This window comes from Pezoporus occidentalis, unplaced genomic scaffold, assembly GCF_034315485.1.
Source record: "Pezoporus occidentalis ecotype Australia unplaced genomic scaffold, CSIRO_AGI_Poc_V1 ctg34, whole genome shotgun sequence".
NCBI classification, from domain to species: domain Eukaryota; kingdom Metazoa; phylum Chordata; class Aves; order Psittaciformes; family Psittacidae; genus Pezoporus; species Pezoporus occidentalis.
In genome coordinates, this window is record NW_026915376.1 from 1,360,015 (window position 1) to 1,378,529 (window position 18,515).

An 18,515-nucleotide genomic window follows, 5' to 3' on the forward strand; every position below is an offset into this window, starting at 1 on the left:
ACATGTCAGCATACCCTTATGAAGGCATACTGATGATGATCACTTGTGATTCTGCAACACAAACCCTCTGGGTAGGTTCTGCACAAGTGTAAAAAGGGCAGAAGCAGGAAGGGTGGCCTTTGTTGCTGAAAACCAACGAACCTAGCTTTAATTTCAAATTGAAGAGTGAGTTTGATAGGCCCGAGAAATGTATTCATTTCCTTTAACTTGCAGGTTAAAAGCAAAAGATAAAAAAGACCCTGGATGACAACGTGGAGCTACTGAAAGAGAAAGTGCAAACTATATTTAGTCTCTGCTGAAAGGAGCAATAAGGCATCCCTGGCAGAACTGTTATGGACTTCAATATGGCTTTTCTCTCAGCCTGTTACTTGTTGCTGTGATGAGTCCCTTGCTGCAAAGGGTGTCAGTTTCACAGTAAGGATGCATAAATCAATCACTGGATTGCACAAAGGTCTTCCTTTTATGGCACAATTTAGTGTCTCTGTGCTTTTGCCCTGAAATATTTCTGTGTCCAAGGTTATGCTGTTTCTGTTCAGTCACCTGTGTCTTCCCTCACATTCATGCTCCACTGTTGTCTAGTTGCATCAAAGAACGCAAAAGAGTTGGTTAGTGCTGTTACAGTATAGGTTGGCTTTGTGGTATTAGGACAAACTTTTATCTGAACAAATTCTGGTCCTTTCTTGTTTGCTCTATTACCTCTTTGGGTAGAGGGAGTCCCAGGAAATTCCTGTGCTATAGTTACTGACCAGTTTATTCTTTTTACATTACAAGCCACTGGAGATCTCAGATGAGATGAAAAGTTAAGAGCAGTAAAATAGTTTGTCTTATTGGAGCAGAATCAGAGAGTTACTGGGAAGACTCTTTCAAAAACATTACCTCTGGACATTTGAAGTTGATGCCATTTGCACATTTGTGTGCTTCTAAGTGCTTAAACACTGAATAGGATTTTCAAAACACACTTATCTGCATCGATAGGTTCTTTTGCTCTGCCATTACCAGAGTGACAGATTTGAAGATTGTACCATGAATCTCTGGAAACTTAAAAACCTCAGAAAACCTAAGGCTGCCTTTCTGGGATCCCAGTCTGTAAGATCCTTGATCTTGTCTGTAAAAATATGCTCTCTCAATATTTTCTTTGATTGTGTTTGCAATAACTTTTGATTTCTCAAGTCTGCCTAATTCTTCAGTTCAAAAAGCCCCATTTACCTTGATGCCACCTTGCTGATATAATAGCAGCAGAACCAAGCACAATGGCGGTCAGCTGTTGTATTCATTACCAATTTGTTTTAGTTGGCTTCCCATTGCTTAAATTTACCTTTTGTAATGTGTTACATTAGCTTTTCTTACAAGCTAAATCTCGTAACAATGCAAGTAGGCTGGAGTGGAAACTGATGGTCTGTAAGAACACACAAGCATACGGGTAGCTGTTTGGGAAACGTATAAAAGCGTTTTCTTGTTCAATGACTGACCTTAAACATTTATTGTTTTGGCTTTTTTTAATTACTCTAACTTCTTAACTTACACATGGAGGCAAAGCTAAGAGAAATCATATTTGCTTGAGGGGCCTGCTGACAGTATGGGTAGCTTTAAAATTGCTTTTCATTCAAGTGTTATTAAACGCAAAACCTAGCATAAAGAATTTGGAATTAAGGACATTTAGCAGCAGGAACTTAGCAGAGAGTCAGGGTGTGAGGGGAGAAAGACATTTATAATATAAATGATGATGAGCATGTAGACAGTGCCACTAATTAACAACTGTGAGGTGGCCCAGGACAGGGACTGAGCTCAGAGGAAGACAAAGTCCAGATGGCAGGCTGTGATCCACAAGTGCAGGGCATCAGACTGTGTTACAAGGTGACTGCAAGGTGAGAACAGAGACTTTTTTTTGTTAGAGTAAATGCTCCAAAAGAAACTTCATAGGGTAATAGTGCTTGGCTGCACAGATATTAGATAGACCTAGTTTTAGAGCTAATTATACATTGCTTTGCTCCCAAGGATTAGCAAAACGAATGTATCCTGGGAGAGATTGAATTGCTTGGAAAAGTGAAAGCTGTTTTATCAGAGTAAATGCAAATACAAATATTTTATTTACATAGGCATTTAGCTGAACAGCTTATGGTCTAGGGGTGATATTGTCCATCCCTAAGTGGATGTGCAAAGAAATGTATAGCCACTGCACGATAGCAGCCCAGGAGACCTGAGAGAGTGGTAGTAGACAGCAGGTGGTGCAGAGGCCAAGGAGCCCCCTCTCATGAGCATGAGAGCCGTGTCTTCTGGGGCAGCATGCAACATCTGGAAAAAGGAAATAAAGCTTTTTCATTTTATGGGTATATCTTGTATGCACTGTTCATCTCTCTGGGTCTAATGTATCTCACTACTTTGCTGTCAAGCGCTGTATTTCTTAGGTAAGTAATCCCATATATTTTGGCATCACTGCCGCTTTGAGAAGTATTTTACACTACAATGAGAACCTGCAGAATGAAGTCATGATTAGGATGACATACTTAATATACTAATGAGCAGTGGAATGTTGAGGTCTTGTAAGTCTAATTATTCATGACCTATATTAATTTTTTACCTAAGGTCAAAAACTTGAGAAAAGGTAAAGCATCGACTGTTGTGTGTGAAGTTTTAATATTCAAATACTTCACACAATCTGTGATTTGGATGCAAAATCAGTATGGGTAGCAACCTTGTAAATAACCAGGAAGGAAGACCACAGAATGTATCTTGTTGGCTAATGCCACCTGACATGGTTTACAAGTAAATGTTTTAGCTCTTAGACTGGTTGTAGAATGGTATCTGTTAATAGTTCATGCTTATTTGTCCTAGCTAAAACTAAATCGTGAAATATGTGAAATGAGTCTTCTCAGCCCAATTCTTCAATTTAACCTTTGTGATTCTGTAATAAGGTGTGGCTTCCAGACTTGAGCCTAGAGAGTTCGGAAATATATTTACTGCTCAGCTTCACAGTGCTAAGGGGAGAAACTTGCACTGCAAATTTAGGCCTGGGCTGCTAGCTGGCAACAAACTTTAACCAGTACCAGTATATGTATTACATGAGAGTAATTCATAGTGTATAGTATGAGACAACTGTTTTTGCCTTATGATTAGAAGAATGCTCACATTTACTTGTTCTTTGTCATATAAATCTGTTACTTGAAACTAGTTCACAAAATATTGAGCTGCATGTTTACTGTGTGAAAGCATTCTTAGTGTTGAATCTCAGTTAGTGTTCTTAGTAAGCAAAATAAGAGTTTCAGTGAAATAATTAAAAATTCACCAAGTATAAAGGTATAATGTCTTTGTACTTTTAATGCAGATATAAGCTACAATGCTCAGCTGAGCTATTGGTGGACACTTCTGTCACTCACTAAAACCAACTTAAATCCTTGTGGAAAGCATGAGTGGGATGACAGCACTGAATATGTCACTTTTTCTGTTTCATTTTTGCCTTTGTATGAAGCAAGAAAAGGGTTGTGGGACACAATATGGCAGTCAGTAAAAAGAGCACTAAGTAAGGTGCAAAAGCTTTAGTGTGATGTTCTAGTGATGATGAATAATGTCCTTCTGTGCAATTTTGGAATAAATTGACATGAATCATGCACTTTCTATTTCAGTATACTTTCTTACTGTAGCAGTTCACTGCATTTTATTGTATGAGAAGCAGCTGTCAGCTTTTCTATTTTGTGTATGCAGACAGGAATGCAGTAGTCTGACAGAGCTGAAAGCAACACTAAATAATTCTAAGGTAAAAAATTCTGTAAAATTTATAAAGCTCTGGGTTTAGAAGTTAGAGTTCAGTAAAAAGCCTCAGTAAAAAACATTATCAAATACAGATATCAAATTGGCTGTGAAACATAAACACTGCTTAGCTTTTGTTTTCTTCAGGACTGTCTTGACAGGATTTAGTCTTCAAAGCTCTAGTTTAGTTTAATAGTTTAATGGGTTAAAAATTGTTCTGTAATAGAAATAAATGCAGTGATATGGTACGTGGTGCTGCAAATTTAGGAATTACATAGCTTAAAACGTTCCTTTGTTTATATTATTTGCTTTTTCTTTTCCTGTTTCGTGGACTCAGTCTCTGTAGTCTTTGAGCCTGCATCTGTTCTTACTTACATTGATGTAAACTGGGAGTAATACACTACTATCATTGGAAAACTGACGTAAAGCCTTTGAGAGATCTGAATTAGAGCTTTTGCATTTAATTCCAGCTTCCTTTGAAACTTTATAATAGATACTTTGTGTTTTGCTTCACATGAATTTTGTATACATGTATATTATATCTGAAATGCTTTCAGATAGAACTGGGATATTTTCTAATCATTTTTTATCAGTCATGTAGTGACAAAACACAAATCAGTGGGAAATTGGACCAAGGAAGACATAATTTCTGATTTAGGCTTTGTCTACTCCTGCACAGTTGCTGCTGTGACTGCACAGTGGGATGTAGCCAACTTAACTTTAAATTGGCAAGAGTGCAGTAGCATAAGGTAGCTGACAGGAATTTCCTAAGCTTCCAGGAAAGGTTTTTCAGCTTTGTGCTGAGCTTGTTGCTGTAGTTAGCTCAGTCGAACCTGACCTAAAGTTCAGGGCACAGACTGTGTTGCAGGGGTGGTTTTATTATCACATGGATGTAAACATAATACTTTATGTGCTACTTTGTTATCTCCTAGTCTGATCTGCTGCTTTTGAGGACTGAGGTAACTCCAATTGAGGGGCACAACAAGGGAAAGAACTGATTGGGGGGAAATAGGTGTTTGCATGTAAACGTATGGGTAGCTCTACTTCAGATATTTTTACTCCTGATTTGCAGGTGCAAGGAATCTTGCAGACAGGGGAGTAGGGAGCTGCTGCGATGGGAAGGCAAGGAGACAATAGCTCACCTCCTCCACATGCTCTCTGAGCATGGTGAATTCACTTGAGATAGTTCAGGGACCAGGAGTGATTTCTAAGTGTTTGCTCTCCTCATCTGTGGAGTTGGTTGGAATGAGGTTCTGAAAGGGCCGTGAAGTAAGTCAGAGTGCAGGGGTGGGGTGTGGGAAGAGATAGACCTTTCTGGTGATGAGAGTAGCCTTTTGGAAGCTTTTGCTATGATATAGGAGCAGGAGGAGAGATAAATACCAATTCTGTCTTTGCTCCTGATAGAAGATATTGTGAATTATTGCTTTATCTCTGCTGAGTTACTCTACTGCTTACAACTGGGCTGGAAATTTTAAATTTATAGCATACCTGAAATGAAGAATGTTGGTGACTGTGCTTCTTGTGCAAAAGGCTGATTTCTATACATACATCTCTTTCTTGTGGGTGAGGGAAGAGCCTCTTAAGTGAAACGTGCCGATGCGAATAACAATACAGAATGACCTTTAGCTGGCTGTGCCTTTGGGTAACAAAGGGTAAAAGACATGCAGTTTATACTGCTAAATATCTGTGAGGTTACATTGTTGCTGGATACATTATTACAAGATCTTTATCTTCTCTTCTAAAATCAATGGTTTCTTTTGTGAGATTCAAAATTTCCATGCAATCCCTTGCTTATGGTAATAAAGGATGCCTGATTTAGTGGTGGCGTTTGTTAGTGAGGTCCAGCATCAGGTGATTCAAAGTGTCTGTTATTAGTCTTTACTTTGTTCCCGGGTAGTACTTTTCAATTAAGTTTGACTCCTACTGTGCTTGGCCTGATTTCTTATTGAAAAAGAAAATGTTTTGCCCTTAGATGCATCAGAGGCTTTTAAAACCTGAATAGCAAGAAAATACTCATTAAGGTCAGAGGCAAGAATAATGAGTTTGAGAACATGGGAGTGTTGGAATCCTTGACTCCTTCAATTCATGACGACAGTTTTTCACTTCACTCTCGACAGTATTGTTGTCCTGTTGCTGTTTGTCTCTTAAATCAGTCATCTGCGGAGCAAGAGAGGGAGATGGGTATATATAACCATGAAGATGTCAGGTACAGCCGTAGAAGTACCAGGCAAGGCATTTCCATCAGGGGTAGCAGAGCTGGCGGTGTAGCTGGTGCTGGGCCTTCATTCAAAACATTGCACATGCCCTACTTGTGTTAATGAAAGGCACTCTAGCATAAGCAATGAGGGTCAAAAATGCAGTGTCGATATGGAGAGGGGGCAGCTTACCAAAGGGACTGTAATTGCTGGGATGGCAGTGTACTGACTGAATATGCCAACAAGCCCAAAGCTGTGCTTCAACATGTACAAATACTGACTCAGGATACATCTACATTAGCAGTTTAGTTTGGACAAAGAACATGCTTTTAAATTGAACCTCCTGGGTTTTCCCACTTAGCAGTTTAGGTTCTCATTGTGGAACAGTCTTGGGCTGTGGAAAATGGTGATAAAACTAAACTGCCAGGCATACTGCAGGAGCACACCTAAATAAGCTCCAGCTGCTAATGGACTTTCAGCCTGTAGGGACAGACTACAGCAGGTTTGAAATACTGCTTCCCCTCTCTCTCTCAAGTGCACCTAGTGTGAAAGTGTGTTTCTCAGCACAAAGTATTTTTCTCCACAGTTGCACTCCTGTTGCACCATGCTAGCTGCTGATGCAGGTATAACTAACTGTAAGGCACAAGCAACAGGTTTCATCTCATCAGATTTTAGATTCTTAAAAGTAGTTGTGCTAGTCAGAAGCAGAGATATAGAAGACATGAATCACACTCTGCTTTAAGTGGGTGCTCAAGATAAGTGGAATTGCCCTCTGGGGTCTTCTGTGTTTTTCTTCCATAGCCTATAAAGGAAACCTAACTTTTGGGCATCTGCTTGCATCTAACTGCTGGAATTAAATGAAAAGAATCATATGCAAAATGGGGAAGAATATATTCCATAAGAGACTGAAAATTGTAGTAGGTTGGTGCAAAACAAAGCATATGAAGATGACTCAGAGGCTCTTATTCTCTAGGGCAATTATTTAAGAAGAATAGGGAATCATATTAACTAGCAAGTATTTTCACCCAGTAATATTAAACTGAGCTGTTAAAGGAAGACACTATACATCTGGCTGTGGAAAAAACTGATTAAAAAAATAGCTTTTTTATGTAAGTGATTTTACATAAGAATTTTTCCATAAGTGATACATGATTCAGCAACTCATCAGGAAGTTATGGTTACAAGAGGACCTTAAGATCCTAAACAATTTGCATGCTTTACAGGAGGAGAAAAAAATAGTGGTTAGTTATTGTTCATTTGGAACCCATACATGAGATAATGAAACTCTTCACTAGAAAATTGATGTACCCCTCGACTTAACCCTTTCAGTGTCAGCTGGCTAACGCTGGTGGAGTTATGGTATGGTGTACATGTACCATGGGTGTCCAAGTAGTGCCTCTCAGTAAAATAGAGAATAATTTCACAAAGTGCACTTCAAAGGCTCTTAATTGCTGTTTTTTGAGCAGATTTTGCCTAAATGTTCTAAAAATGCATTTAGTTTGATCTAAGATCTGCTCTGAATGGGTTTGGTAAGTAGGACCATTAGGGGACTCTGAATCACTTATACAGTTCTGACATTAGAATTTGGCTTTTCTTGGTTATCTTGAAAATAACATTTGATGATGAATTGTTTTTAAAATTTTAATAATATTTTTTATTTGAATATACCATGCTCAGTATTAGTCCTAGCCTGGTACATGCACTGAATGCCCCTTAGCTACTAGAAGGCATTAGGTGTGGTTCTGAAGAGCATCTTTCAGTTGTGTTTCTTTCTAAAAAACTTCCCGTTATGTTTTCTGCCTGATGTGACCAAAGTACAGTAAGCAGACTCAAAAAGACTTTTGAACCAAACTAGATGCATCCTATGACCTGGAAGGCTGCTGGAAGGGTTTAGTTTCATCCAATAACTGCAAATGGAGGCACTCACAATGCCAATGCCAAGACAATAAATTTTTTTTGTTTTGTTTTGTTTTCCCTCTCCTATTGAGTTTTATGCATTGTGTAGACAATTATTTACAGAAGAATGGCATGGTGATGTGTGAGAGCAGCAGCAGCTGGATAGACCTATATGTGACTTATTGTGCTGTCTGGCATGAGCAGAATGTGGAGTTTTCTTGAGCGTTTGCTGCTGGGAGCTGCTTGACATTGTGTGATATGTTTACCAAAAAATAAGGAAGAGAGTAACTCCTAGCTCTTAGGGTTCCTACCTGTGAGGTAGGCTGTGAATCCTGTAAAGAAAGGAGATATTGAAGGCTTCTGAGATACCTCTGCTTTTCTGGAAGGCTAACCTTTCTGCTTTTAAAAGAGAGTCCATGTTTTGTGCTGGGGTCAACAGAAGATAATATGTTGAATGAAACTAATATATAGAGATTTTGCTTGGGAATTGAGTAAATAAAAGTGATATATTTATTTAACTGGAAAAACCTGGCAGATAAATGAAATATATTACTACTCTCTTGAATTGTCATATTGATCTTACAGGTAAGAGTAATCCCTTTAATGGCATTGTTACTTGAGACAAATTTGGCTGACAAGTCTGGACTAGTGAGGAAGAAAAGGACTACCTAGTTCAAGCTATGAGTTTCCAATGTCTTGATCCATTTAATATTTTTCCCCTCAGTATTATTTAAAAGCCAGCATCTTTATAATTAACGCCAAACTACAGCTGCTCTCCTTTTAATGTAAAAAATAAAGATATTAAGATACTTAATTTTCTATGAAAAAATAAACTGATCTTCAGAAGAAATAAAATGACAAGAATGACAGGAATTGTCTGTGTCATTTATATGAATGTATACATGGTGCTGTCCTCATAAGTGTTTGTCTTCTGCTCTCTAGGAATTTTCTGCTCCCTTTTCTAACAACAAGGAACCCTGTTAACTGACTATTTGTGAGAGTAACAATTATCACTGCTATCACATGAGGGAATGCTTCTGTGGTCAGCTTTTCAGGATAAGGTGCTTAGAACGGGCTTTGTTAATGCATGGCAACATCACAGTAATTTCATGATACTGTTGAGTACTGCTGGAAGCCGTCAGGGAAGATGATATCTGGAATCAGAATAAAATGTGGGAAAAAAGAATGTGAAGAAAAAGACTCACTTGAGGGAGCTCATATTTGTATCTGGTTTTACAGGGCTGTGAAATTATACTGCTTACTGAACATGATTTTGATTGTGACTGCATTAGCTATTGCTGTTATCACAAAAGTTTGGTTTAATGCCTTATGGAATCTGACTCTGGACTTTTCAAAGTTTTAAGTGCTTTTTTGTTCTAGGCTGTATAAATGCTCCTTATAAAAACAGAACAAAACAGACCAGAGGAAAAGAAATGGAAGAGGCTTTAGTAGTGCTGGAAGTGGTTGATATTAGAAAACTTGCATTTTGGGAAGCAGCTCCTCGAATGAACAGATTGTCTCATTTAAAGAACAGCAGATGTGTCATGGGGAACTTTTCTAACTGAAACAATTTTGCCCATTTCTTGCCACTGATTTTGTTGTCTTTCTTTGTGTTATTACCAGATGTATTTGCATAAGAGCAAAGCATACTGTTTAGGTTTCAGTTAAGTTTATATTTTCCCCAAGAAAAAGTATTACTTTAATTGTTCCCTGTAGTGGGCATTAGGCTACCTGATAGAGGCAAGGGTGATAAGGAACATATCGTGACTCAGGACATAAGCAACCTGTGGTGACTTACTGCTAGTTTTGTTACCTCAGGATCCCACTTTTGGTCAGTCTTGCTGTGTACAGAAGTAGTCAGTCAAGCTGCCAATAAAAAAAAAAACACTATCTCCTTCTGTTGAATGCAGTGAGATTAAGGTGAAAATCAATTCCTGTTGTCTGAATTAGATCGTGTATATATATGAATATCATGGACTGCTGGGTGAAATGCCAGCTATTTTTTGGGAGAGAAGATAAAGATTGGACTCTGTAGAATAAACTAGGAAATAAGTTTCCATAAATAAGAATAAAATTTTCTTCTAGGGAGATGTGAGTGTCTGGGTTTTATTCTGACTTCCAGAGAAAAAAAAAATGAAGAACTGAGAGAAGAGACAAGGGTTTAAATTACCTCCTAGTTATGGAGATGACGGGGGTTGTCAGTGTGGTGGGGTAGTGCTTGGCAGGAGTTTTATACACCTCCTCTTAAAGGCCTGGATTCAATGCTGTTTGATGTCCACAGTTTCTAGTAAATTCTGCTGGCTCAAATCATGTTTTCTTTGAATAAGCTGAAGCTATACCTAAGTGTGCATCTGCAGAAGCCATGTTCTGGCCGGGCTGCAGAGAGATGCCTGTTGGCTGGGGCTGCCTGTTGACCCCTGGCTGCCCTGCCCCTGGCTGGGGCTGTGAAGATGAGTCCTGGCTCCAGCACTGTGGCCCTGGGTAGCTCCAAACCTCCACAATGCCATGGCAGCTCTTCAGAGTGACAGGAATGGTCCTCAGTGGTGTCTGGAGGCTGCTGGTTGGTAGATGGTCCTTGGTGCTGTCAGCTTCCTTCAGTGGTTTATACTGCATACTGGTAAGAGACCGTTGCTAGGGTGCTGAAAGGTGTTTCCACAATGTTAACCATAGCAAGCCTATTGTCAGAGTGCTATTTTACCTGCCTCACTTATTTACTAGGCAGTATTTACAAAAAATGAGTGTCCACGCTATTTTGCTCTTTTAATATCCTATAACTACCTTTGTCCTGAAGCTCATGTTTGTTCATATACACCAGTGTCCTGATGAATCAAAACAGGTTACATGGGCTTAAATTTAGACCTTAATGTAACATGTAAGAAGGACCTGGATAACAGGATAACCTAGATGGTGCAAAATCCTAGTCATATAAGAAGAAAAATATGGTTCTATGATTCTATGTGGAAACTCCCTAGTTTTCCTATCACAGCTGAATATTATGTAACTGCCCTTCCCTTAAAAGCAGATGGATATTCACATTTGCATATTTACTCTAAAAAAAGAGCTGCTTTTGTTTTGCTGTTTTGGAAAGAGCAATGTGCGTAGTTCCAAGATGTCTTTCTCTTTCGTCAGTGTTGTATGTTTTGTCTTTACTTTGATATAGTTTAACGGTCACTTTCTTTCTTCCCTATAGAATCATAGAATGGTTTGTGTTGGAAGGAACCTTAAAGGTCATCTATGTCCAACTCCCCTGCCACAGCCAGGGACACCTTCCACTAGACCAGGTTGCTCAAAGACCCATCCAACCTGGCCTTGGACACTGCCAGGGATGAGCTATCTATTTCCTTCTCCCTGATGTTATACAGCCTTCCTGCTGCCTCCTGCAGCCCAGCCACCCCTGCAGGAGGTCTCCACGTGGGCACATCTTCTGCAGGCAGGTCTGCTGCCTGTCCCTGCCCCAGGAGGAAGGTCTGGACTCTTCCTGCAGCCCAAGGTCTACACTGCAGCCTCTCCCTGGTGCTGTCCCATCTGAGAGAAGGCATCAGCCACCTCTGGGGTGGACGGTGCAGTCCCCTCAGCTGGAGCCGCAGCCTTTGCTCTCTGATGAGTGCCCACTATTCTGCTGGGTCAGGCTGGAGAGCGCCCTTGGCCTGTGCAGATGGTCACAGAATAGTGCCCACTTGCTGGCTCATGTGGGCTTCAAGTCTCTCCGTTTGGCTAGTGTGATGTTTCTCCTTCAAAGCAGTGTCCATCTGCGCAAGCTGATGCACTATGCCTTATGTATCCACTCTGTAATGCTCCTTGTCACTCTCACTCCTGAGGGTTGCCCTTTGTGGAAATAAGTGGCCACTGATATTCCTGGCCCTGTGCGTACCTTGACAGCTGCTCTCGTGTGAGCTGCCAGCTCCTGGCGGTTCTTAGGGCTCCCCTGGGGTTTCCCTGGCTCAGGAACCACTCCTGGTATGCCTTGATCCCTCGCAGAATGCGCCTGAACCAGAGCCGATTGTCTCAGTGAGGCAATAAATATGGATGTTTGCATGAGCATGCTTTTCACTAATTTTTAGGCAGCATTTTCACATTCTTGGTGATAACAAGATGGCAAGCTGTGATATGTGTGCTCTTCTAGGTCACAGAGAGTTTATAATGAGTCATTATTATAATTTGTGTGTGTGTCTTTGAAGCTATTGTAGCTTTCCAGGCAGATGTCCCACCCGCTGTGTGTTCCTAGTTTCAGTCTGATGAAGTGCTAAAGCTACTGGACACCCAACAGTAGCTCCAGCATCCCACAATTCATTAGTAATAACTTTTCTTAAAGATGAAGAGGCTTTAACTGCACCACACAATCAGTTGCCCACACTGGAAGAAACAAATCAGGAAACTACTCTTCCATAAGTGCAGAATTGAAAGAGCTGCATAAGTAAAATGACAGACTATTTATTCCAGTTTGGAAGGCATGAATAGAATTTTTGATGAAGCTTAATTTTCTTCAAGCTCTTCAGCCACGGATAAATCATTTAAAATAAAAATACATGTGTTACAGAGCACTGTGTTGGCCACTGTTTATTATTGTGAAAGAGCATGGGTCCTCCTCCTCTTTGCTAATGACAAATAATGATTTGAATCCTGATCTCAATTTCACCAGTACAGAAGTGGGATAATTCCCCTGGCTGCAGTGACTCTGCTTCATGTTAAATGGCAGAAAATGGAAGGAAGCATCTGGACCAGTGATTTTAATGGCTTGCAAATAACAGGACGTGTGTTCTCTGACGCATCACTGAGCTGTAGATTTTTAAATTGTTTGGTGTAACTTAAATAAACCTCCAGTAGAAAAAATTTTAATTGAAAAGATGTATTTACTGAACAATGCCATGCATCACTATTGTTGCCAAATGAGCCTCCCAGGCATCCTATGCCTTTTGTACTGACTGCAATCTATTTCACCTTTGAGCAGAATTCATTCTTGAATGATTTGTACTGTCTGGTATGCAGTTCAGCTAAACCCACTAAATCTTAGATATCTTTCCCATTTCAAGAGATTTAAAAACAACTAAAACCCAACCCACATAGCCTGCAAAACTCCAGTGCTTTGAAAGAGAACTGGCAGCCTGAGAATACACTCTCATGCCAGTCAGTCGAGTTGGCTGGGGAAGGTGTTGACCAAAAGCAATGCCTTAATGCTGGATATTGAGCCTCCCTTGCCTCTTGCTGGGCACTGTCTTGCTGTACAAATAGGCATGTTCACTTCACTGAGCACTGCCCCAGTCAACTCCATTGACATCATGAAAATCACACCTTTTATGAGATAAATGACAAGCTCTTTGGGGAACATGTAGATCTGTGCTGGATGTGCTCAAGTGCTGGAGCATAAGATGGATATGAACAGAAAAATAGAGCTTCCCCTCTTGTTCCTGATGGTTTCTTTTTTTATGCAATTATCTTTGCTGCAATCAAAAAGATGGATGAGAGCATAGGTCAGCATCTTTTGAAGAACACATTAATGAGCTTGTAGATTACTTTCTCATTTTTTCTGTACTTCTAGCCATTTTACAGTGTAACACACACAGAGCAGATGAGGCCATGTAAGTCTTTGTTATAACAGACCTGTGTTTTCAGCTGAGGCTTCTGCCTTTTTTTTGCTGTGTTTTTCTTAAATGCAACATCATAGGTAGCTGGAAGAAATGTTTTTGAACTCCTGTTTTCTGAGGGAGCTGATCAAGTGGCCAGGCTGTCAGTGAAAGTTTTTGGAAACCGCTTTGTCTTCACAGAGGTACTTGGGGAATTACAGTATATGATTTGGTAACCACTGTCTGTTTGCAGATTTTCTTTGTTCTCTGTTATGGAAGTATTGTTACCAGAGAGTAAAGAAATATTACCTTACGGTAGTGTAGCTAGTCAAAACTAAGGAAGAATGTATGATCAACCATCAAAATATTTTGCCAGCAAGTAGCTTAATAGTCTCATACAGCCCAAAACCAGATGTAAGGAACAAATACCTCACTGGCAAACAAGAAAAAGATTACTTACCCCAGGCTGCTGATTTAATTGGAGCAATAATTTTGCCAGCCCTAGCTTAAATGGTGGTCACTGGAATAAATGCTTCATTTGTAAGCAGGATTCTGTTTTAAAGGAAATTGTAGAAATTTTTGAAGGCTTGGAGATGTATTTATTTGTTTTTCATGCCAGTGTGCAGATGAAAGATAAGGTGACACACTGGTTAACGCTGACAGAAAATAAAAATACCAACCAAATAAATGTTTACAAAACTCCCAGCAGAAATACATGATTCAGCCACGAAGAGATGAATGTGTAATCCGTTGAGGTTACACTTATTCCTGTCTTTGCTGATATATTTTGGATCAGATTTTGATTCTAATGAGTCTTACTTAATAGCATAACACTGTGGCCTGAACTGATGTCTTTTATTGTCGGTGGAAAGACTTCCAGGAGAGAGCCAGTGGATTTTGGATCAACGCTTTCTTTACAGGCAGTTTATTTCAGTGGCACTACTTAGCAGAACAAGCTCTCAGTTCATGTCTGCAAGTACACAGGACTAAAGCTGACTGTTCTCTTCATTTATTTCAGCAGATAACAGAGCCCGAAAGAGACTTCCCACCATGTTATGCTCTGAAGTATCAGCCGTTTGAACATGCCTCTTTCAAGTGAGTAATTCTTTCTGATCCTGAGGTCATCCTCTCAGCTGTAAAGTGGCTCAAAGTGTACTCGGTACTTTTAGAGTGTTAGGAATGCTGGGTATATTACACATATTCTTGTGATCATGGGCTAGATGTTCTGTGGCAGCTGTTTTTGCAGTTAGTATGCCCACAGTCCCACAGCTTTCAGGGTAGTCATAAATTTAGTGCAATATCCTTAAGAAAATTATCTGGGTATGTGAAAATAGCCAACTTTATTTGAAGTGAATTTTTTCCACTCCAAATGGTGACAGTACTAACATAAAGTTACTGCATCACTTATTGAATAGTATCCATCATGTTCAAATAGTAATGTCTTTTGTCCTCCTCTCCTCAGTGAAGCTTGATAGTTCCTGTGAAATAGTATAATAACTTTTATTCTAGACTTAATAGTGTGAGAAGTTAACACTTTGTGGACTGTCCACAACATTTCCAAGGTTTGTCTTGGTGATTTTAAATTCTTTATCTGAGACACAAAAGTTTATGTGTTCTCAGACTAATCACAGTAAATAGATGAAGAACATGAAACACATTTGCCTGTGTTTCTTTTAGGGTGAGTGAAATGCAATAGGTCAGGTGGTTCTGTAAATTAAAATCTACAATGAATAACCAGAGCTCAGGAGTTAATACATTCTTTTGTCGCCTGTGTCAACATCGTGATGTCATATTATTTAATTTACATCTAAAACGTATTATTCAGATTAGAAAAATCTCTATTTGATTCTGATATTTCCTCTGCATGGGAGAAAAACTGTACTTTGCCTTACTTCAAAGACTCTTGAGGAAAAGCAGTGCTGTGTGTATCCTAGGGAGAAATGAAGAGGAAAGGAAGTGCTTATTCAGCTGCCTCCCTGTGCACCTTGGGAAGAGCTTTTGCTTCTTGCCTGGTTCTCCTCTTCTTTTGTTCTTCCCCCAGCTCACAGTAAAGGAAGATGTGGGGTAGGAGAGGGAGACACATTGCTGAGATTCAATGCTTGTGGAATTGGGAAAGGAGAACTAGCTCATGGGAGAGCCAAGGCAGACCTGAGGTTAGAGGGTCACACAGGGCACCAAGACAGGCCTGAAAAAAATGGCATTTATAAATGGAGTTGCTTTCATTGTGTTGCAATATGGGGATTGTTGTCCAAATTGTTGTACTCAGTTGCACAGGTTATGTTGTATGACTGCCCGCTCACTTGGGTTCTCTTGGCAGAGAAGTAGCATGTGTATGTACTGGAGTAGCAGAAAAGGCGAAGGGGGGGAATATGTGCAAAATTGCATTTTAAGAATGAGTGCTGCTGGCAATGCAAATTAAAAAAAAAACATGTTTGCAGGTAGGTATATCAGAGTGAAAGGTAAATGTATCATGTGCTAGGAGTAGCCTCCTCCACTGGCATTTAGGGTTTGCTCTTCAATGCTGCTTTGGGCTGCAGGAAAGTTTTGAGAAATGCATATGGTGTGGGTTTAGCTATTACTTTATTTTTTTTAAGAAATCTATAAAATGAGATACCCTAGTTGCCATGAAATGACGTTTCAAAGTACTTTGTATTCTTGAACAAATTTGTTATCTGTAGATTGTTAAAGCACCAGAACAGTTTTTGGTTCTAATATCCTCTTGTTATTAAAGACGACAAAGGAATTTAGTAAATTTGCAAGGTATCTTGCCACTCTGTCTTCCATTTGTTAGTTTTGCCTGTTATTTTGTGGTTTTGTTTTGTTTTCCAGAAACTTTCAAAAGGAGGGTGAAATCAGGGCCTTGACTAGCTTCTCTAAAAACTCCTCATTCTGTGTTAGAATCAGTCCTAACCCATGCATGTTAAATTTCAGACAAACATTCGTATAAGGTAACTATCTACCGTAGATATGGTTCTATACTGATAACTGCAATACACCTTACTGTGTCGTGATGTTATTCAACACTGGATGAGTGCTGTAAATATTTGGAAATTATACAGAAAAAAACGAAGAGGTCAGATTGTGGAATAGGTCTTTGAGTTCACTGGGTCTGATCCAGCTTCCATCCTTGCAAATATTTCTTTGGGTAACAAAACTGTCCCATTCTTTAACTCCCTCTTTTCCATAAAAATCACAAAATGAGCCTAATTCTTCAAGTCCTCATGGGGTAGGTAAACTTCATCTACAGTCCATTTTTTCTGCTTGTGATATTGCCTAGCACACTCATATAAATACAAAATAGTGCTCATGTTCGGGGTGTTGACCCGTTGCTAGACGTGTCTCTTGTCTGCCTGGTACAGGGCTCTGAGGTCTCTTACACTTGACAGAACATTTTGCCAGTGCTACAGTCATGCTTGTTCACTGTATGAATGAGGTATTTTTATACTCTAAGCTTACTTTTTTTGGTTAAATAAAATTAGTAATGATTTTTTTTAAACAGTTTAAAATATAAATGGCTTAGTTAAGTATGGGAAAACATTCTAAACAGCAAGTATAAATCCAAGTATCAGTTAAGTTTTTAGATATACTGCAGAAAGAGTGGTCCTGGAATTTCCCCAGAGATCTTATAAATGAACAAAATTACCAAAAATGAAAGCCGGAGCAGAAAGCAGTAAAGCTCATTATTCTGAGATAGAAATCTTTTAACTTTTGACAAAATTCTGCCATATAACCAGAAGTTTTATAAAATTTCAGTATCATTTCTCTTTGACTTAGGGTAAAAAAATAAATATTGAACAGAATATTACCTGTGAGTTGCTGTGTGGTTACCAAGGTTATATCCATGTCCCCATAAATCTTGCAGTATTTTACAGTAAAATATGCTATGGACTGGATATAAAAGTGGGGATAGATTTTGCTTTTCTAAAGGAGATGGTACTGACAGTACTAGTTCTAATTTCCACCTTCGTATCTGTTTAGAGGTAAACAGTGAGGACCCAGATGTGCGAAGGGCAGCTGTGACCTGTTAGACCATATAACACTTGGATAAGTAATCATAGTACTGTTTGCACTTCAATTAGATTAACAACTGAACTTGCAGATCACATCTCCGGAGGGCGTTTCTTTGAAAACTAACTAATTGGCAGTTGTCTGAAGTAAATTGCTTGATATTGGTGAATGGTAAATTGTGATCATGTTAATTTAATTACAGTTCTGTCAATGGTTTAATTAATGCTGCTATCAAAGCAATGAATCAGTTCATTGGCAAAAGGCATTACTATGATATTAAATTCCCAGTTGCCATGACACAGAAAGTGATTCTGCATAATAAGAATGTTGGCTCTGCTCATTGCAAGCATGGGACATTGTTTTCCATGGAAATAGTCATAACAGGATGCAAAGGTGTTCTGCATTATTACAAAAAATGTAAGCATATTGGCCAGAAAGACTTCTGTCACTCTAAAAATGTATGTTATTTTCTTAGCTGTCTGGGGAAAGATGTGACCAGGAACTGTGGTTTTTGGTTCATTATGATTGTCAAAGATACTGCAATGAACATTGCCTGGAAATTATGGGGGTTTGCTGCATAACATACACAGGAGCAAATGCTGAGACAGGACTCAGAAAATCTCTTTGTTTATTCCTTGCTCATATTTGTACTTTCTGTTCTCACTTTTGGGAGTCATTAACAGGGGCTGATATGACATGAACTGTGTCCCACATACGCTTTTTTTTTCCTTCAGATTACTTCCTCAGGCATAAAGTATCCCTCTTCTTTCTTCTTATATATGCTAACGCCTGCCTCTCTCAAAGGCATGTCGTGCCATCACCTGAATTTAACGGCTTTGCAATTACTGGTTTAGCTTTATTCTGGTTGAATGGGAGTAGAACTGTGTTCTTTCATTTCCCTGGCAGTTGGGTTGAGCAGCTGTAAAACAGCATTTCTGAGAAACTGCCTTAAGGGACAGTCTCTGGCACCTCCTGGGCTCATTCTGTGCTGCTGGCGCAGCAAAAAGCTGCACAAAGACTGGCTAAACAGGCAGCTTGTCACTGAGGTATACTCCAGTGAGCTGTAGGTGTCGAGGAGAATTGGAACATAAGGGTTATTGCTGTATCACTG